This window comes from Piliocolobus tephrosceles, chromosome 20, assembly GCF_002776525.5.
Source record: "Piliocolobus tephrosceles isolate RC106 chromosome 20, ASM277652v3, whole genome shotgun sequence".
Lineage (NCBI taxonomy): Eukaryota > Metazoa > Chordata > Mammalia > Primates > Cercopithecidae > Piliocolobus > Piliocolobus tephrosceles.
The window spans coordinates 25,316,197-25,337,971 of record NC_045453.1 but is presented as its reverse complement, the minus strand read 5'-3'; the positions used below and the strand labels follow the sequence as shown (position 1 = coordinate 25,337,971).

Below are 21,775 nucleotides of genomic sequence, written 5' to 3'. Positions count from 1 at the left end.
CTGAAAGAAAAAACCTGAGGCGTAGTCTTCAGGTTAAATGTCAACGAGGAAATGCGAGGTTCTTAACAAAATAGAAAGTTTTAATGTTATGTGCTTGTCATTCCAACCTCTTCTTTTTTCATCTTCTTAAATATTTTGGTATGTTACATTTAGTTTGGATGCTGTATTAATCAGGGTACACCAGAGAAAAAAAAAAAAAAAAGACCAATGAGATGGAGAGAGAGAGAAATAAGATTTTTTTTAATTTGCTCATGCAATTGTGGGGACAGGCAAGTCCAAAATCTGTAGGGCAGACAGGCAGACTGGAAATTCAAGTACGAGTTGATGTTGCAGTCTAGTATCTGAATCTGCAGGGTAGGCCAGCAGGTAGAAAACTCAGGCAGGGTTTCCATGTTCCAGTCTTGAGACATAATGGTGTCTTCATCTGGAAACCTCAGTCTTTGCTCTTCAACGAACAGAATAAGTACCATCCACATTATGAAGAGAGCAATCAGCTATACTTAAAGGCAATTGCTTTGAATGCTAATCACATTCACAAATACCTTCACAGTAACATCTAGACCACTGTTTGACCAAATCATTGGGCATCATAGCCTTGCTAAATTGATATATAAAATTAGCCATCACAGATAAGTATTTTTGAACTTAAAAATAGGAAGGATGATGGAACTGCTAAGGTATGGCAAAATAAAATACCCATGACTAATCCAGTACCTTTAAATATGTACTTTATGCTGGGCCCAGTGCCAAGTGCCTCTCTCTTCTACACCTTACAATAGCTTGAAGGAGTAAATATTGTTATTATTCCTCTTTGTACATGACCAAACAATGATTAGGAGAGATTGCATCACTTTGCTGTATTAATTTCCTATTGTTGCTATAACAAGTTAGCACATATGTTGTGGCTTTAAAACAACACAAATTCATAATCTTACAGTTCTGGAGGTCAACAGTCAAAACTGGGTCACACTGGGCTAAACTCAAGGTGTCAGTAGGGCTGTGTTCCTTCTGGAGGCTCTAGGTCTAGAGGAGAGTCCATTTTCTTACTTTTTCCAGCATTTAAAAGCTTCTTATATTCTTTGGCTTGTCATCTCTTTTTCCATTTTCAAAGTCAACAGTCTAGCAGTTTCTAACCTCTCTGATTCTGACCTCCTTTTTGGGATGACATTCGTTCCACTCAGATGATTCAGGATAATCTCCCACTTCAAGATTCTTAACATAATCATATCTGCAAAGTCCCTTTAGCCAGATAAGGCAACATATTCACAGATTTCAAGGACTGAGACACTAGCATCTTCAGGGAGCCATTTCTCTGCCTGTCACACTTGCTTAGTCTCACACAGCTGATAGTAGTGAAGCCAGGATTCAAACCCAGTCCCATCTAACCCCAGAGTCAACGATCTTGACCATGGTGGCTTTTCACCTCCCACAAATACCATGCAAAAGGAACTTAAGTCATTAGGGTGATTATGTATTTGAGCATGAGCAGCGATCATCAAAAGCATTGGTCATAGAGAAGCAAGCAGGTTCACAAAGCACTGCTTAATAAATTATCCACAGGCACATGGAAATGCTTTGTTACAAAGAATGCTTAAACCTCTGGGATTTTACTTCCATGACCAACTGAAACAGTGAATTATTCAGGCTTCCAACACTAAACTAATGCTTCTCTGATCACACAGATTAGTAACAAAGCCAAATTTGGAGAAGACTGAATTTTTAAAAAGTATCCTGGAAGAAGAAAGAAAGCAGACAAACAAGGACGCTTTAATGCCAAAGTCAGGGCTACTGTCCTCACACAGAACACCCCAAAATCTCAAGGATCAGTTCGTAGACTTGACCAGCTCCAAGAAGCCACATGGATAAAATAGGGTTGGAAGGATTCAGAAAATAAAGCTTGGAAACCCCCAGCTTGAGATAGAAGGAAGAAGGATGTATTTACTTGGATAAAGAGAGTTCAAAACAAAACTCCGAAAAAATTACAAATAAAATCGCCCAAGGAAAATGAAAAATAATAAAACAAACAATCTTGTGTAAACACACTGTCTATTCTCCTTTAACGGTCTTTTTGCTAATTTCTCAGTCGTCAAGTTGCAAGACAACATTTAAAAAATGACCATGGAAACAGCCTGTTTGAAGGGCTGGTAGCAGAGCACAGTGGGCAAGCACGCCCAGTTTACAAGGCAGATGCACACACCACACACACACACACACACACACACACACACACAAACTTACCTTGATTTTTCAATAACTTGATTTCTACTTCCATTTTCTCCACGCTGGGAGATATTTGGCTGTTGATTTAGAGATATGATCAGCTCTGAAATACTACTATTCTCCTTATGTTTATGAGAAGGAAGATTAAACAAAAAGAAAAGAAATTTCCATCTGCCTTCTATAACACTTCCCTAGGAAAAACTGATTGCTTTATAATAGGCAGCAGTGGTTCTCAATTGGGGCTTTTTGTGCCCCAGTGGGCATTTGGCAATGTCTGGAGACATTTTTGGTTGTCAGAACAGGAGGTGGGGAGGCAGGTACTACTGGCTTCTAGTGGTAGAGGGGATGCTGCCAAGCATCCTACGATGCACAGGACAGCCCCCATAACAAAGAATTATTCATCACAGAATGGCAATAGTAACAAAGGTTGAGAAAGCCTGACTTATAGCCTAGTGGATAAGAACAGGGCTCTGGAAGTAGATAGCCTGTATTCAAATCCTGGCTTCACTACAGATTAGTAGAACACCTTAATGTTTCCATACCTCCACTTCCTTATCTCTAAAAGAGATAACAAATACACCCACTTTAGAGGGTTCTTGTGGGCATCAAATAAGTTAGTCAAGGTAAATGCTTAGAGTACAGCCTGACAAATAACATGCATATCACAAATGATGCACATGTTGTTAAATATATCTCCGTAGACTACTAACCTCACAGGCTAAAAATTGCTTACCTGTTTAGCTTCCTCAACTCACTCACTGAAGTGTGAGCATCCTAAGGACAACACTGGATCTTTATTGTTTGCTTCACCTCAGCACCAAGCACAGAGATTAAGGAGACTTAGAAGAAATGAGATGCCAAAGATTCAGTCCACTGATGGTAGCCATTGTCATTGGCCGTTGCCCACATCCACTCAGCCCTTGGCACTCCAGGCCCCATGGCTTGATGTTCTCTATGATTGAAGGCTTTCTCTGACCTGAAGTGCCAGGGAATCAATACTGCCAGTAAGGAGCCCTCAATCAATAACAGATGGAATTGGTGTATTAATACCCCAGTTACCCCGGCCCTCACGAGCGTCACTGTGAGGCACATGTCCCCCACTATCTCAGGCTTCCCCAGCAGGTGTAAGCTCCAATTGCCCAGAACAGTGCCTTGCTTGATGACATGCCCTTTCCTGATTGCCTTTGCATCCTTGTCTTATTTTCCCCTTCTTCTGCCAGTGTTTTGTGGCTTAACCTCCCATGTAAGCGACTGTACTCTGACCCTGGTCTTCGAGCTGGCACCGGAGCAACTACAACCAACACAGCACTCCAGGGGTAGGATGGACCAATTTCTCCAGGAAGATGATCTCCCTGACTAAATATTCCTGCACATTTGTGGGAGATAAAAAATCACAGTGCTTGGACTCAGGCTTCACTCCTGTCCATTTCTCATCTCTTGGGAAGCACATCCCTTTCCACAAGACGGCAGGTACGGAAACGGGAAGTAGAAGGGAAAAAAATCCATTTTCAGAGTGATGAACTAAATAATTTGCCTCCAGGTCTGAGACGGGTATTAAATGAAACTTGAGGTAATCTTCCGAGCAGAGCTTGGGGGCACCTGTGACTTTTAAGTGGAGCTACTCTGTTTCTAGGGAAATACATACTTTTAAAAATTATGCTTGAGGCTAAAAGCTTCCAACAATAAATCTCCCGGAGGCACACTCCTCTAGGGACAAATATACCGGGAAATCTTCAGAGAGGGTGCTCGGTTTATCACTTGGTGTCTCTTTCCCACTGAGGAAGGAAATCCCTTTGTTTCCACTGAGAAATCAAGTCCACTGGGACCTCTTCAAAGGATCAAGAATTCTTCAGCTCCTCCCATCCCCACCCCTTAAAGACCACAGATCATTTCATTCTGAAAATAATCTTTTGGGGGTTGAAAGCAGACAGCATATTAGCAATCGATGCTGTTCCTCTTGACCTGAAGAAAAAAAAAGAAAATCAAACATACAAATAACAACAAGTACCCATCCTGCTGTGAAATAAAAATATAATCTCACATCTGTTCCTTTATCTTTCATGGAAAACCGGGTGATACTATGACTAAGAATTTGTTGAGCACTTACTATGTGTCTTAGTCTGTTTTCTATTGCCTATAAACAGAATACATGAAACTGAGTAATTTATAAAGAAATTTATTTTTCACAGTTATGGAGGCTGAGAAATCCAAGGTCAGGGGTGTGCAGCTAGTGACAGTCTTCTTGCTGATGGGGACTACAGAGTCCTGAAATGGCCCAGGGCATAGCATGGGAAGGGGGCTGAATGTGTTAGCTCAGGTGTCTCTTGCTGTTCTTATAAAACCACCAGTCCCACTCCTATGTTAACCCATTATCCATTAATCTATGAATGGATTAATTCATTCATAAAGTCAGAGCCCTCATGACGCAATCACCTCTCAAAGGACCCAACCTCTCAGTACTGCCACATTGGAGATTAAGTTCCAACAATAGTTTCAGAGGAGACAAACATTCAAACTGTAGCACTCTGTATAAGGCATTTAAATTTATCTCACCTAAAAACTCCACAAGATAAGTAACAGTATGTCCATTTTACAGATGGAGAGTCTGAGAGGCAAAGCTTTAAAAAATTGATACCATTAGCTCATAAATAGCAAAGCTGGGATTTTTTTAACCCAGGAGAGCCTGACTTCAGAATGTTACACTCAGTGATTACCTTACATGAAACTTAAGTCAATTTAACTAATAAACATCATCTGAGGAAAGCTGATTAATTATTCTGCTAGATATCAGGCAAGAAAACAGGGAGGATATAAAAACTGACAGTCATCAGAGGGAAAAGCCCAATGAATGGGGAATAATTGCTGCCGATGGCTAGTGAAGTCTTCCATCTAAGATTCCATAATCATCATAAACTTTATTTCTCATATGTATATGAAACGTGTACAACTACAGTACAGTTGTTGAAGAATCTAATTTGCAGGAAAATGCAATTAAATCTAGGAGTAATAGAATTAATAGAAAAATGAGAGTTGGAGATGAATCTACCCTCACTAAAGAAAATGAGGAAAAGAGACCCATGTTCTACTGCACTGAGACCAACACTGTGACTGGAAAACCTCACAGTGTCCTGCGAAGCGAATGTGCTAAACTCTCTTCACATTCCCCATCTGTCTCACACTCAGAGCCGTGTGTCAGACTGCCCTAGCCCAATTCTGAGCTCCAACACTTACTAGCTATAGGGGCTTGAGAAGTTCCCTCATCTTTTGTGAGCCTCTGCTTCTCACTAAAATGCAGCCAGGCCTAATACCTTCATGAAAGGATTGTTGTGAAGATGAAATGAGAAATGCATGCAAAGGCATGACTCCATGATCAGCAAGTAATAAGCACTCAGTAAATATTCCTGGGTCTCCTTCTGCCCTCACCTGAATCCTGAGAGTGCCAGGCAGTGCACACAGACGCCACTGGCCCCAAGCTCTATCCAGTGGCCTTTGAGCTTGGCTTCCTTTGCAGACCAGAGCAAAGAAGGGAAACCTTGGTTAGGTGAACTAGCCTCTGCATTGAGTTCCTGGGGGAGACTCTTACATTGGTGATTCAACCATGTATAGGACTCCAAGTTCAGGGGAGGGCCTTCCTTCATTCCCAGCCCCCTGGGATAAGATCTTACAGGGATGAGCCTAGAAGAAAATCCAGCTGTAGGTGCATGGATTCTCATGGTGATTTGGTAGGCACTGAGCAGAAAGAAAATGCTTATAACCAGGGGTAGATGTATAAACAGGTGGGTGTTAGGAAGACTGATGAGTGACCCAGAATATGACCTCTTTCTTCAGAGGTTCATAAAAATAGCCCTTATTGACTGAAATTACTTTAAAGAAATTATTCCTAGTCCTCATCATATATCAATAAAATTGTTCCATTATCTCCAGTTTACAGGTTGGATTGATCTCAAAGTTCAAGTATCTTACCATAAAGCCCTAGCTGGGAAGAGGCTGATTTGGAATACAGACTCAGACATCCTGATTCTGCACCCTGTAATCTTTTCACTCTCCCTTCTGTGTCCCTCTTGAGTGATTAGTGTTCCTATAGATACCTGGAAGCAGTGGGCTGTAGACAGAGAGATGAGCTGCTCAGCTCAGACCTCCCTTCAGGAAAGGCCTTACCATCTAGCTGAGGGGTGTGGGTCAGCAGACTGTACCCCCTCCTTGCTATCTGTTCTTGAATGCAGGGACTGCCACAGCTGGAAAGTGCCAACTGAACCCACGTCATGCTTTCAGAGCAGCTCCCATAGTGATAGAGCACAGCGGGGGCATAAAGGCCCAGTCATTTCTGTCCAAGACAGGACACTCTGATGGGCAAAACCAGCCCCAAAGCTCCCCAAAGGGTTGGCAGGGATCAGAGTTTCATGTCAGTTCAACATCTGCCTCTGCCCAATCTTGCTTTCTCCCCTTCTTTTTATAGGTGTTAATCCCAATAAATACCTTAAACTCCCAATTTTGCCTCCAAAGAACCCAACCTACAGTACAAAATGAAGTATACAGTGTGGTGTATAGAGCCACCCTGATCCTAAAATCACAATCATTCCCATTCAGAGGGCCCAGGGAACTCAAGTCTTTTAAGCCACGGAAAGGTAGGCTCAGGTAGGGAAAAACAGAAGTTGAGTTTTGGAGTCAAAAGACCTCTATTGGACCCTTAGCTCATCCACTTTCTATCTCTGTGTTAAGCAATCCAAGTGACCTCACTCAACCTTATAGGAAAATTAGAACTAATATTACTTCATGGGATCAATCAAGACAATGAAAATATAAATCATAGTGCATTTTATAATGCTTATCACTGTCATCCTGACATATCCCCCTCTTTCCGTTACAGATGAACGGGCATAGTTATTTGTGGCATGGGAGAAATGCTTCTCTCTTTCCCAGTAACTCAATTCCCCTCTCACTGAAGGAGAGTAAATTCCATTCTTCTCCAAAAGTCTCCAAAATCAGCAGGCCCAGCAGCAAGAAAGCGAGGAACATTGTTATTCTTGTACAGCAAAGCTGTAGCATATAATTAAATCATTAAGAGGCAAATTAACTCCTCAAGCAATACTCTTGTAAGTATTTGTGGGCAAACCCATTAGCATTGTGCCAGTAAACTCTGAAATTTCTTTGCTTGCAGACTGAGTAACTACGGCCTCAAAGGCAAGGGGTGGGGTGGGTAGTGTGGTGTACGGTGATTTGACCTACCATGGAGATATAAGGGAGTGTTAGGTTGGGAAATAGGATGCTAATGGTGGGTTGTGACTGTATTTCATACACCCTTGAAAATATAGCTGCCAAATTTCTTCTACATAGAGCCAACAATAAATCTATTTGTTTCCCAGGAAAATCATTCAAGAGTTTTTGGTTTCCCATTCACTTAGTCTTCATCAACTGTCCCTAATTTTGCTGAATTCACTCAGCTTGGATTATTTGGTTCTGGAGAGGACATAGCTAGACAGGGTTACTGAGTCAGTAGAATGGGCATCTTCCAGTGGGACATTATGGAGCTGTTTATTTAGCAGGGTTTTCAGAATAATGAATATAAAGTTGGCTTTGACTCTGTAGCCAAATATATATTTATGCTATTGACTCAAATTCAAGCTGACCAATCTGGTTGGCTGTCTGCAGCCTTCAATTCTTCAAGGCTTGAGTGTTTTAGTCAATATGTTGATCATTTATATGATGACCCTGCTTAAACCATTTAATAAAATGTAAACAACATGAAAGTGTATTGGAAGTCAACATAGCTCATTATTGCTGCCTACACACTCATCGAAATCCTGAGCAGGGCATCTGACCGGATTGGAGGTTTCCTCCAGAGTCATGCAAAAATTTCAGCTGTGAAAAAACATTTTTATGGCATGTAAGATTAGCCCACGCTAATGCAAGGTCAAAAATAATAGAATCAATAGGCAAACTCAATACTGTTAACATTTTGAGAAAATTACTACCAGAAAACAATGTCAACAACAGATTGAAATGGGTCTCCAAAGTCGTCCCATTGATTTCCTTTCACTTTGGTGACAATCTAACTCTTTCTTTTATGCAATATGGAATGTTTTAGCCTTCTTTTCCCCCAGCTCTGCTTTAAACATGGAATATTTGTTGTACTCTTTTTGACTGATGTCAAACATTACATGTGTCAGAAAAACGTATATGGTTGTCCATATCTAGGACAACTGAATATGAAAATTTATTCCATCATGTAGAGCCTTTCATGGGTCTTTAATTTAGGGCTCAGTTGATAAATTCAAGAGTTATTTTAATTATAGCAAGGCATCCAAATGCAAATGTAAACAGTGTCATTAATACATTATCAACTAAGTAAAAATCTAATACAGGAAACACACAGACTTGAACATAGTTTTATATCAACTATATTGCAAGCATTGTCATCACCCTTGATGTTTGAAGGAGAGCTTACTGTTTGGCAGATCCAGATTCTTTAGTACTGAGAGATCAGACAGTAGCCATGCATTAGCGAAGGAGTTAGCAACTCCCACCCCACCCAAGACTTTTCTGCCCCAGTATTTCCATTTTAGTCAAAGGTTCTATCACCCCCAACTCCAACCACTGATTTATTCAAACCAAAACCTTAGGAATTACCATTACCTTCTCTTCTCATAGTCAATCTTCTTTCTCATAGCCAATCCATCAGCAAGTTGTGGCAATTTTAACTCCAAATTATGTTCTGAATCCATTTACTGAACTCCATCTCTGGTTATGCACTGCAGTAGTGTCTTTCCTGGTCTCCTTCTTCCGATTTTCTATTGAACAGGGCATTACAATCACTTAAAAACACAAATCAAGTCCTTAAAACTCTTTCATGGTGTCATTGCCCTTAGTATAAAACCCAGACCTCCATATAATTACCTACCAGGCCCTATATAACCTGTCCTTGTCCACTCTCCTTCCTCATCCTTGGTCACTCTATTCCTAACTTCCTGAGCTCCAGCCTCACTGTTCTTTTGTGACTCAGAACATGCCAAACTCAATAATATTTCAAGGCCTTTGCCTGGGCTGTTTCTTCTTCCTGGCACATTTTTCTCCCAACTTTATTCATCACTGGTTTCTTCTCTTGGGCTAGGTCTCAGTTCTCCTGGAAGAACCTTCTCTGAACATGTCATCAAAGGGTGTCCTTAACCTCACCCTCATGTCACTTAGTAACTTTTATCATCTTCATCATTTCTAGTTAATATGAGATTCCTTAAAGAACGAAAAGTAGAACTACCATTTGATCTAACAATCCCACTAGTGGGTAGCTACCCAGCGGAAAAGAAGTCATTACATGAAAAAGATACTTGCACATGCATGTTTATAGCAGCACAATTCACAATTGCAAAAATGTGGAACCAATCCAAATGCCCATCAATCAACAAGTGGATAAAGAAACTGTGGTGTATATATATACGATAGAATACTACTCAGCCATAAAAAGGAATTAATTAATGGCATTTGCAGAGACCTGGATGAGATTGAAGACTATTATTCTAAGTGAAATAACTCAGGAGTGGAAAACCAAACATTGTATGTTCTCACTCATAAGTAGGAGCTAAGCTATAAAGATGCAAAGGCATAAGAATAGCACAATGGACTTTGGAGACTCAGGGGGAAAGGGTGGGAAGGAGGTGAGGGATAAAAGACCACAAATTGAGTGCAGCATATACTGCTCGGGTGATGGGTGCACTGAAATCTCACAAATCACCACTAAAGGACTTACTCATATAACCAAACACCACGCTTTCCCCAGTAACCTATGGAAATAAAAAAAATAATAACAAACAAATAAATGAAATAATAAAATATGGGGTCTTTTGTGACTTTTTTCACTTAGCACAATGTTTTCAGGTATCACCCATGTTATAACACATATCAATAATTCATTTTAAAAAAAGGTTAACATTTATAACTCTGACTGCAGTGTATAAAAGAAAAGGGAGGGGGAGAGCTGAATCATTTTCTCTAGCATAAATCCCTTTGTTCTCAAGCTTGATTCACACAGACAGCCAAAATCTCTTCATTTATCCATTAAGGGCATTAGTACTCATCTTGCTAAATTTTCTTTGGAGTAATTTTTCAACCTTTCAGAGTTTCTCCCTAATTTCAGGGTTCTTGTCTACTTCCCATAATGCACCTGGGTATCAGGGAAAGGTCGATTCCTCATGGTGCCAGGAAGGTACTTCTGGCCTGTGAGCTCCCCTTTCATGACGGTTCCTTCTGTTCATGGTCTTCCGGCATTGCCCTACACACTTACTGCAATTACTGTTACAAAGTGTGGCGTCCTTGCTCAATGGTCATTCAAGGTTGGTGTTCACCAAGATGCAATTGAGACCCACCAGTCCTTTGGGTTCTGTGTTGGCCTCTGGTGTTAATGAACCTGGATCTCACCATTGCTTCTGGGCATGAAGTCCAAGTCCCCTAAACTTCCTCTACCTGAACCCAGTCTTCTTCCAGGCAAAGAGTTCATACAACATTTCCATATCTCCATGAGTACAAATGGCTGCTTGTTTCTGCACCATGTTGGGGTATGTGCGGTCCTGTGATGCTGCCCAGGCCAGCCAATGTTACTCTCCTTTTTCCTACCTCAGCCTCCCGAGTAGCTGGGACTACAGGCATGAGTCACCACACCCGGCTTATTTTTTGTGTTTTCAGTAGAGACAGGGTTTCACTGTGTTAGCCAGGATGGTCTCGATGTCCTGACCTCATGATCCACCCACCTCAGCCTCCCAAAGTGCTGGGATTACAGGCGTGAGCCACCATGCCCAGCCATCACTCTCTTATTTGAAACTATGTAAGAGGTGTCCTTGTAACTAACATGATGCTTCTCTATGAGGCCTCATTTGCCTCAGTCTTCAGACTAAAAATTGTGCTCCAGAGTTAAATTCAAGATGACCTGAAACCTAGAATCACTAGGATACTCCTCTGAGGATTTCCTGCCTCCTCTCTCCTTACCACATTTCTGGGTTCCCCCTTCTGGCCTCTAAAAATTTTTCCTGCACCTTGTGCACATGTACCCTAGAACTTAAAGTATAATAAAAAAAAAAAGCTGTTTATTAACATACTCTTTTTCAGTATATAAAAAAACTTTTCCCTTTTTATGTGATCAGAAATTTATTTTAATACATAACCTCACTTTTGCCACTCTAAGTTTCCTTCTGTGGTCCGCCTACCCAGCCTTGATTGTGGGATGTAAAAACCCAGTTTGGAGAATACTCAGAATAATAGTACTTTCTTGTACTGACTTATAAAACTCGTACAAGGCTTATAAAACTATCTTCTTACTACATCTCTATTTTGAAACTCAAAGGTAAGAGTTATAATTAAGGTAATCATATTTCCATAAGTGTTGCTTGAGGATTTTTAAATATCTTTTTAAATTCTGAAGTCATCTTAAAATTGCAGAAAGGTTTCAGGTACAGAAAAATAAACATTTCCCCCCCGCACTGTAAGAGTAAGTTGCTAACCTGATGTCCAAACACCTTAGTGTGTATTTTCTATAAATAAGGACATTCTTTTACACAAGCAACCATCAAAATCAGGAAACTAACATGAATCACAGGATATATTCCTATTGTCCCACTCATGTTTCTCTGATTGTCCTAGAATTGTCCTTTGTAGTCAAAGGAGCAAGTTCAAAATCAACCGCTTGCTTCTATCCTCTTCGATCTGGAACACTACCTTGGTCTTTCCTTGACTTTCATAACCCGACACTTTAGAAGATCATAAGCCAGTCATTTTGTATATGTTCTCTGGCACTTCTGTGGCTGCCCACCCTTAGTGATTGTGAGATAACTGTAGCATAATCTGAAGCCATGGTTAAGAAGACAGATTCTAAAACATCCGGGGGTCACATTCTGTCTCTACCACTCCTGCATCTCTGTTACTGCAAAAATGTGATTTCCTTGTCAGTCGAATGAAAGGAATGAAAGTGATCATTGTGCTTATTTCCTGGGGCTATTATGAGAATAGTCTACTTCCTGCACACTCAGAGCCTGGGTTATGTGGAAATTGATGACCTCTGGCTGCAGCCCTTACAAATGCCCGGCAGGTGCAAGAAATATAAATATCCCTTACTCCTAATTGGGACAATTTGATGATGGCTTACACTCGGAAGTTCCCCGTGAGATAGAGGGCTAGAACCCAAGTTACCTTCCCTAGAACTTGTAGATACTGTATACTCGCTTGGCCTCCTTCTTCTCCTGGCTTTATTTCCTCATTTCTATTCTGGTATTTTCAGTAGATACTTCCTAATACATTACTTCCACACAGATCTTTCTTTCAAGATCTGCTTATGGGGAACACAACTTAGGACAATTTCCATCTTTTTAGAAAGCAGTTTGCCCTCCATATAGAGGACAGATAGAAAATAGATTGGTTCAGAAGCTGCTAGGGTCTATATATTTTTTTAAAAAAGTAAATCATTCTACCCAAAAGTCAGATGTTTATCACAGTACTATTCACAAAAACAAAGACATAGAATCAACCCAGGTGCCCATCAATGGTGGATTGAATAAAGAAAAGGTGGTACATATAGACCATACTATGCAGCCATAAAAAAGAACAAAATCATTTTTTTTGCAGCAACATGGAAGCAACTGGAGGCCATTATCCTACATGAATTAATGCAGGGACAGAAAAACAAATATTTCATGTTCTTACTTGTAAGTGGGAACTAAACCCTGGGTACTTACGAACATGACGATGGCAACAATAGACACCAGGAACTACTAGAGGTGTGCGGGAGAGATGGGGGCAAGAGCTGAAAAATTAAAAATCAGGTACTATGCTCAGTATCTGGGTGATGGAATCAATGGTACCCCATACCTCAGCGTCATGCAATATGCCCACATAACAAACTGGTCCATGTACCCCCTGAATCTAAAATAAAAGTTGAAATTATTTTAAAACATGGCTTAATTTTATTGTAATTGAAGAAATGCAAAATTGAAAGGAAAACCCATTTTATATCCTACACATGAGCAATAATTTTTAAAAGTCTAAATACTACCAATAGGCAAGGATGTAACAGAGGAAAATTCTTATGTAACACAGGAAAATTATGATATACTGCCAGGAGGAGTGTAAATTGGTAGAACTACTTTGGAGATCAGCTTAGCACTATCTAGTAAAGCTGATGTGAATATCCACAACCATGTAACAAACCCATGCAACAAAACTGCACGTGTACCCCTGCACATGCATCTAAAATAAAGGTTGAAGTTATATTTTTTAAAGAATAGAAGCTGCCAGAGTTGCCCAGATGTGAACCATGTGGGCAGAGAAATGAACATACACAGAATATATTTGGAGATGGAGTCTACCGGACTGGCTTCTAAATGGCTCATAGGGAATAAGGAGGGAAAGAGGCATATCAAGGGTGAATCTGAGATCTATGCAAATTGTTTCACATGAGGAACTGAGCAGCACTCCAGCTATGGAGAGCTGATATTCTTAGAATCTCAGTTAATAATACTAAACATCGTTGGTAACAAGGACTGTAGACACACAATAGAATTTAATCGCTGGTACCACAGTCTCACAATGGGAAATTACAATGCCCTGAATTTAATAGGTTTCATTTTTCAAAGTGAATATTTCGCTTTTACAATCTCTCACTGCCAGCGATGCTCTTGGATTCGAACTCATTAGAGAGTTTTCTTTTATCTAGAAACAGGGCCCTTGGCTATTCATACAGACTGGTTAGCTTTGTCTGATGGCAACAAAGGCCACTTGCCTTCCTCTTCCTCCTTTGTGTTCCAATGTTTTTGATTACCTCAGACAGGCCTTCAATTGTTTTTTCCATTTTAGCACAGCAATGACAGCATAAGGAGAAAAAAAAAAAAGGTGTCAGAAGACCTGAGTTCTAGTCCACCAACCCCAGCACTTGGGTAAGTCACGCATCATCTGATCCCCAGGTTCCTCAGCCGAGTTAATCATTACATTCTGCACATATTTATTGAGTAGCTAGTGCTTCAGGCTCTGTTGTGTATTAGGGATACGGTGATAAAATCATCCTCATCCTTGACCTCACAGAGTTTACAGGATTCCCCATCCCCACCCACAAACAAAATGTTTTGTTAAATTAATGGGACAGACAAATGTACACTTAACTACAATTTTTGTAATTTATTTACAGTCTTTTAAATGGCTCCGTCTACCTTCTAATATGATCAATTATGTTTCAAATGCCTGTTTTGCAGATTCTGAAGAAATGATCACGTACAGTTGTGGAGGTCTATAATCCCCCATCTGGAATTTTCAGGCCAAATATATTTCCAAATTCAAGTTTTACTTAGATTTTAGGTTAATAGGTTCAGATACATTAAATCATAATCTCAAAGGAAACTGAGGCAGATCCCTATAATCAAACCCAATATTTCTGCAGTGCAACTTAGCCTCAAGTCACTATATATATGTGTATATATATGTGTGTGTATACATATATATAGTCTTTATTCATCTTGCTGTGTGGGAATATTCCATATCTCTTAGTTCAATTTTGGCCATCAAATGAATCATAAAACAAATTGAAAATAACCAGCTTTGGTCTTCAGGTGGGGTTTTGTTTTGTTTTGTTTTTTGGATTTCAGAATTGCATGTAAGAAATTGCAGGCCTACAGCTCATAATTTTGAAATAAGCAGGACATGGGTTGAGACTTAAAAACCAAATTTATCAAAGATATTCATTACAATTGCACTTGCTATAATGGTATTTGACCTATAGATGACCCAGCTTTATAAATAAACTTAAAGCACCTCCAGGTCCATTAATATTTCATTGATCCATAAAATACTTTCAAGTACTTATATTTATCTGCCTCATAGAAAGACCGTATCTGATGTAGAAACCACATGCACAAAGAAAAGCAGCCTCACTTTGGTGTCCGGGATCATAATTCACATGAACGTTAGGAGTCAGCTATAATATAATTTTTAAGGCCCCAGGAGGGACTAATGAAAGTTGGCATGACAGAATTGGACCATGCCATATGGTAGGTCAGCTTTTCCCATGCTCAAGATAGCAATATTAGAGTGATCTCTTTAAAATGCACATTGGAGCCAATGTCTTCCGCTTAAAACCCTCCAGTGGCTTCCCACAGCACCTGGAAGAAAGGCCAAATTCCTTCACTTGATCTGGCACCATATGACCTCATCTTTCTCCATCTCTCCTGACGTTCCAACCACCTGGCCTCCTAATTTACAAAGCTCCCACCCACCTCAACACCTTTGCCCAGCTATTCCTCCTGCCTAAAAGCACTTGAACTGGCCACACCCTTATTCCTAATGGCTTCTCTCCATCACTGAGGTTTCAACTTAAAGGTCACCCACATAAAAAGATCCCTGACCACAACTTTTTCTGAAGGAAGGCACCCAGCACAGCCTTCATCAGGTTTTCTGCAGGAAAGTTGAGGCAGGACAGGTGAACAGCTTAGAACTGTCTAGTTTAAATAATTCTAGTGGGCTCTGGGACTTAAAGCTGTTCCTAGTTGCAGGGCTGGTACCTGGCCCCAGGTTGATTTAGGGTAGGAGATATATTAGGCTGGTGTGTGAGAGTAAGCTACAGGAGAGGGCTCAGAGTATGAAATACGGAACACAGAAGAAATGGAAACAACTTTGGTCATTAATTTGGCCTTGTGATTAATGGATGTCAAATAGACAAATTCAAAAGCTATGGAAACACAGACTGGTGGCACACAACACTAAACCAAATACAAGACTGTTTTAAATAAGATAGAAGTGTATTTCTTTCATGCATAAAAGAAGTCCAAAAGTAACAAATCTAAGGCCAGCATGGTTGCCCAGTGGTGTCATCAGGGAACATACGTCCTTGTCTTTCCACTTCCCCAGCCCAGCACAAGAGTCCCTTCTCCAGATCACTTTGCACTCATGTCCCATTGCTGTTGTAACAAATGATCACGAATTTAGTGGCTTAAAGCAACATACATTTAGTATTGTACCATTCTGAAAGTCACAATCCAAAATGAGTCTTACAGTGCTAAGAAAAAGATGTCTAGCAAGACTGTGGTCCTTCTCAGGGCTCGAGGAGAAAATCAATTCCTCGCCTTTTCTAGCTCCTATGGGCTGCCCACACTCCTTGATTCATGGCCTGTCTCTCCATCTTCAAAGCTCATCACTCCAACCTCTGCTTCCAAAGTCTTTGACCCACTTGCTTCCTTCATCTAAGAACCCTTCTGATGACAGTGGGCCCACCTGGATAATCACCCCTCTCAAGATCCTTGACTTAATCACATCTGTAATGTTCCTTTTGCCATCTAAGGTGAGGTACTCACAGGTTTTGAGAATCAGGACACGCATGTCTTTGGGAGACCATTATTCTGTCTACCATGCGCCGAATTCTCCAGGGTGGCAGCTAGCGCTCCAGGCATCAAATACATATTCCAGGCAGCAGAAAGAGAAAGGAGTGGAAAGTGTCACTATCTTCACCTGCTTTAAGGAGCCTTCTCTGAAGTCCTCATAGCACTGTCTCTTATGTCTCTTTAGCTAGATTTGGTCATAATGTATATGTTCCAAAGAAATGCAAGAGAGGCAAGGAAATGCAGACTTTTATGCCAGGGGTTGTGTCCAGGTTAAAATGAAGGTTTGCTACTAAGGAAGAGGTGGAGATAAATATATGGAAGCCCCTAGCGTCAATACTACAATCTTCAACAGCAACATAGGTGTCACGATTGCAGAAACCTCTGTCTTCTGGCTGTTCTCTCCCACAAGCTTGGACAGCCATCTGGGACCCAGCTGGCCCAGCCATAGACTTAGAAATGTGACATGGAGCCATTCCTGCTGGAAAATCTGAATCCTTTGAAGACAGGGCCTTGTCTTTCATGCTCACTTATTATTCTCAGTGCCTAAAACAGTGCCTGGTGCCCAACGGGCTTGCAGTAGCTGTTGATTGCGGAATGAGTCTAATCTCTTTCATATCTAGTATAGAGGTTCTCCACTGGAGGTAATTGTGGCTCCCAGCGGACATCTGCCAATGTCTGGAGACGTTTTCGGTTGTCACACTGAGATGAGAGGGTGACTGGCGTCTAGTGGGTAGAAGCCAGCGATGCTGCTAAACACCCCATAATGCCCAGAACAGCCCTCAACAACAGATGATGACCTAGCCTCAAATGTCAATACTGCCGAGATCGAGAAATTCCGCTGTATGATAGGGTGTCCAAATTCTTAGACCCCAGAATTCCAAATTTGTTTTAAAATGCCCACCATGAACCGCCTGCTAGGACTCCGGGTGGAAACAGCCCCGTTGTCCTTATGACAGGGCCCCATTGCCCTCCTGTTCAAATGTAAATTCCATGGGTGAATGGTAAAGTGCCTTATGACTCCACCCACACTTGCCCATCCTGTGTCATACCTTGGGGAACCTCCACAGCCATTCGTGCTGGAGAAACAGCCCCCTCCTTGCAGGTCACCAAACACATTTCCATATGCACAAGCCCCTTTGCTCAAGACACTCCTCTCTCCCTTTTCACCCGTTTAATGTTTATATGTCGTCCAAGTACCCATGCAAGAGCCATTTTCCTTTTGAAAACTTTTTCTGAAATCTTTTTCATCTTCCCATCAGGTTGTGTCATGTTCTTGCCTAAACTCCCATAATACCCTCATCATGGCAGATCACTTTTTATTTTTATTGATGTGTGGTTTTTTTTTTTTTTTTGAGACAGTCTCCCACCGTCGCCCGGGCTGGAGTGCAATGGCATGATCTTGGCTCACTGCAACCTCTGCCTCCCGAGTAGCTGGGATTACAGGCACACAGCACCACACCCAGCTAATTTTTTTTGTATTTTTAGTAGAGACAGGCTTTCACTATGTTGGCCAGACTGGTCTTGAACTCCTGACCTCATAATCCGCCTGCCTCGGCCTCCCAAAGTGCTGGGATTACAGGCATGAGCCACCGTGCCCTGCTGATGTGTTAATTTCTTTCTTTCTTTTTCTTTTTTTTTTTTTTTTTTTTGAGACAGAGTCTCGCTCTGTCGCCCAGGCTGGAGTGCAGAGGCGCCATCTCTGCTCACTGCAAGCTCCGCCTCCCGGGTTCACGCCATTCTCCTGCCTCAGCCTCCTGAGTAGCTGGGACTACAGGTGCCTGCTACCAAGCCTGGCTAATTTTTTGTATTTTTAGTAGAGACGAGATTTCACTGTGTTAGCCAGGATGGCCTCAATCTTCTGACCTCGTGATCCACCCACCTCGGCCTCTCAAAGTGCTGCGATTACAGGCATGAGCCACCGTGTCTGGCCCTGATGTGTTAATTTCTTAGGGCTACTATTGCAAAGGACCACAAACTGGGTGGCTTAAAACCACAGAAACAGCTGGGCGCAGTGACTCATGCGTGTAATCCCAACCCTTTAGGAGGCCCAGGTGGGCGGATCACCTGAGGTCGGGAGTTCAAGACCAGCCTGGCCAACATGGTGAAACCCCGTCTCTACTAAAAATACAAAAAGTAGCCAGGTGTGGTAGCAGGTGCTTGTAATCCCAGCTACTCAGGAGGCAGGAGAATCGCTTGAACCTGGGAGGCGGAGGTTGCAGTAAGCCAAGATCCCGCCATTGCACTCCAGCCTGGGCAACAAGAGCGAAACTCCTTCTAAACAAACAAACAAACAAAACAAAACAAAACAAATAGAAACATTGCCTCACAGCTCTGGAGGCGAAAAGCCCCAAATTGAGTTGTCATCCAGGTAATGCCGCCTCTGAAGGCCCTAGGGGAGGATCCTTCCTTGCCTCTTGTAGCTTTTGGTAGCTCCAGGGGTTCCTTGGCTTGTGGCAACATAACTTCAGTCTCTGCCTCCACTTCACATGGTCATCCTATCCCTGGGTCTTTCTTCTTATAAGAACAACAGTCATGTGGCATTAAGGGCCTACCTTAATTAGTTCCCTCATCTTCACTAATTACATCTACAACTATCCTACTTCCAAATAAATTTACGTTCTAAGTTATTGGGTGTTAGGACTTCAGCATATCTTTTTGGGGGACAAAATTCAACCCATAACAACTAGCATAATAATAATTAAATATGTTGGTCTTTGAAAAGGATATGAGAAAAAGTCAAACCAACAGGTTTAAGTTAAAGAGGAAAACGTATTGGACATACCAAGGAGGCAAATGTAGCTTCAGGCATAGCTGGATCCAGGAGCTCAAATAGCAATCAAAGGGCTTGATATCTGTCAGTCTCTAAATTCTACTTTGCACTGTGCTCAGCTTCATGTTCAGTAAGATTTTTCGATGTGGTAACTCCCAGAAATTGTGGGTTTACATACTCTTACGCTTAGAGTCCCTATCAAGTGCAAGTACAGCAGATAAGAACTTTTCTCCTGGTTTTTGCCAAGTGTATGATTGAATATTATAGCAATACTTGGGGTCAGGTGGCTAGCTGAACCTGTTGTTGTGCTAACTGGCTCAGCCTGGTCCCATGTCCACACCTGGGGTTGGGAATAGACACAGGGTCAGCCCTCTCTGTAACTCAAAGCCTGGGAACAAGGAAGAATTATACTGAGGAAAATCAGAGAGAGGAATGGATATATGACTGGAAAATCAGCAAATACTTAACACAGATAGTTTTTTGTCCCCTTTTTCCTGGGAGATGCAAGCAGGCTAATGTCAAAAGTGACATCTATCTTGTTTGATTCTGTGAGAAATAATACCAGACACAGTATTTGGCACATAGCAGTTGGTCAATAAATGTTTCTCAAATTGAACTGGGATTTTCTTTTATCTGATATTTTTCTGGCCCTCTCTGGGCATCTCTTCCTTTCTTTTGATCTAAGTGTCATGTATTTCTCCTCAAGTGCCTCCTTTTTGTCTCATCAGTGAAAGTTGTAAACTATTCTAAATATAACTTGTCTTTTCTTCTTCTTTCCCAAAAGTATGATCTTACCATTGGTGGACAAAGAATTACTACGTAAAGCTACATGACTGTTATGACTGTGAAGACAATGTGTTTGAATGCCACCTTTCTCCCCAGGTTCCCATCAGAGTCCTCAGAAGATGTGTGATTTATAAGAAAGAATATTATGCACAGAAAAATCCCAACCATTCATTTTCTGCCATTCTCATGTCATGCGGTGAACAGATGTTGGTCAAAGAATAAGTCAACAGCAATTGGGTTCACCAGCTTTCACCAACGGATCATAAAAGAGTTCATGATTTTAATCAAAGTTTGTCATCCACCCAGAACTTAATAAATGAATTTCCACCAAAAGGAAATTTAAGCTTCCGAAAGTTACCCAGCCCAAGAGTAACAGGGTGAACTGTGGGTCCAGAAAGAAAATAAAAATCAATCATGACAATTATCCTACTAAATTATCTTAAACTGCAGTGTATCAAAAATGCTCAGGTAAATGTCGACTGTCATACCAACAAGCAGTGCTGTTCCCATCACTGACCTTTTTCTTGTTAAAATGCATGTCAATATGCAAAACAGAAGTGTTCCATATCAGAACTGAATGCACTATCCATTTCAAGAATTTCCCAAAATAATCTGCAGGAAATCGAATTGAAGAGACAATTCGGTTTATCTAAAGACATGTACAAACAACCTTTAAAAAATGTCTTGCCTGAAGAGTCACATCTTCAGTTTGTCAGCTCCCGTTTCAATGGATTCAGACCTGAGCTTGCTTCAAAATAAGATGCAGTGGAGTGAGATGTCCTGATGGCAAAACATCCTGAAATATCTCATTTATACACAGGTCACTTCTCTGCCAACTTCCATCATCTAGAATATACCTGAAAACCCAGTGAAAAGCAAGAGAAATGGTCCTTTGAACAGCCCATATAGATGTGGTCAAACTCAAGCACTTTGCTAATGAAAGAGCTACAGTCAGAACCTATGGACTCTGAACTCTTCTTAAAAATCTGACGATCTCGGTATAACAGTGAAGGGCCTATCAGAAATCAGATGGCTCATTTAGACTGGGATAATTCAAAGGCAGTTCAGTAAAGGCACTATTTGCAGAGGGGTTTGGTGTAGAAAATTCGGAGCTGTTACCATCCTGAGGTCTGAAGGGAAAGAGGAGGGTGTTGTTCCCAGAATGAGGAACAAGGAAGAGCTCTGTGAAAAAAGGCTACCTGAAGAGGAATGATGACCATGGAGGAAACGACCAGCCAAGGCAACCCCAGAAAAAGTCAGTCTAGAAAACATATATCCCAGCATCCTCTCTTCCCTCTTATTTCTTGCCAGCTTGCCCAGCTGAAAGGCAGTGAGCTAGGGAGCCAGTTGATGCAGCCCCTAAAGTTCAGCTTTGCAGCCAGAAAGCAGGGTAGGACAGGGTGGCAAGTGGCCCTGCTGGGGCAAATGGACCATGACATATACTTGGTTGATCACTGTGGGTTTTTCAACCCACAGTACATGTGGGGAAACTAGAAGCAACTGCTGCTAAACGCAGTACATGGTCATGCCCAGAAGGGAACATCTAACAACAGCAAAGAAGAAATCAATTTTTCCTGCAGATACTGATATTCTAATATGTGAACAGGAACTTTTGAAAGTTTCATTCAAAGATACAGATTCTCTCCCCAAAGGAATTCAA

At 41.3% G+C, this 21,775-nt stretch overlaps 1 long non-coding RNA gene across 1 annotated transcript in view; it reads right to left on the bottom strand.

Annotated features, from left to right (window-relative positions):
• Positions 1-249: 249 nt before the first annotated feature.
• LOC111520999 overlaps positions 250-21,775 on the bottom strand; it is a 32,467-nt gene continuing 10,941 nt past the window's right edge. The window contains exon 3 of the long non-coding RNA XR_002724825.1: positions 250-4,182. This is a non-coding gene — a long non-coding RNA (uncharacterized LOC111520999). The remainder of the gene's footprint in view (positions 4,183-21,775) is intronic.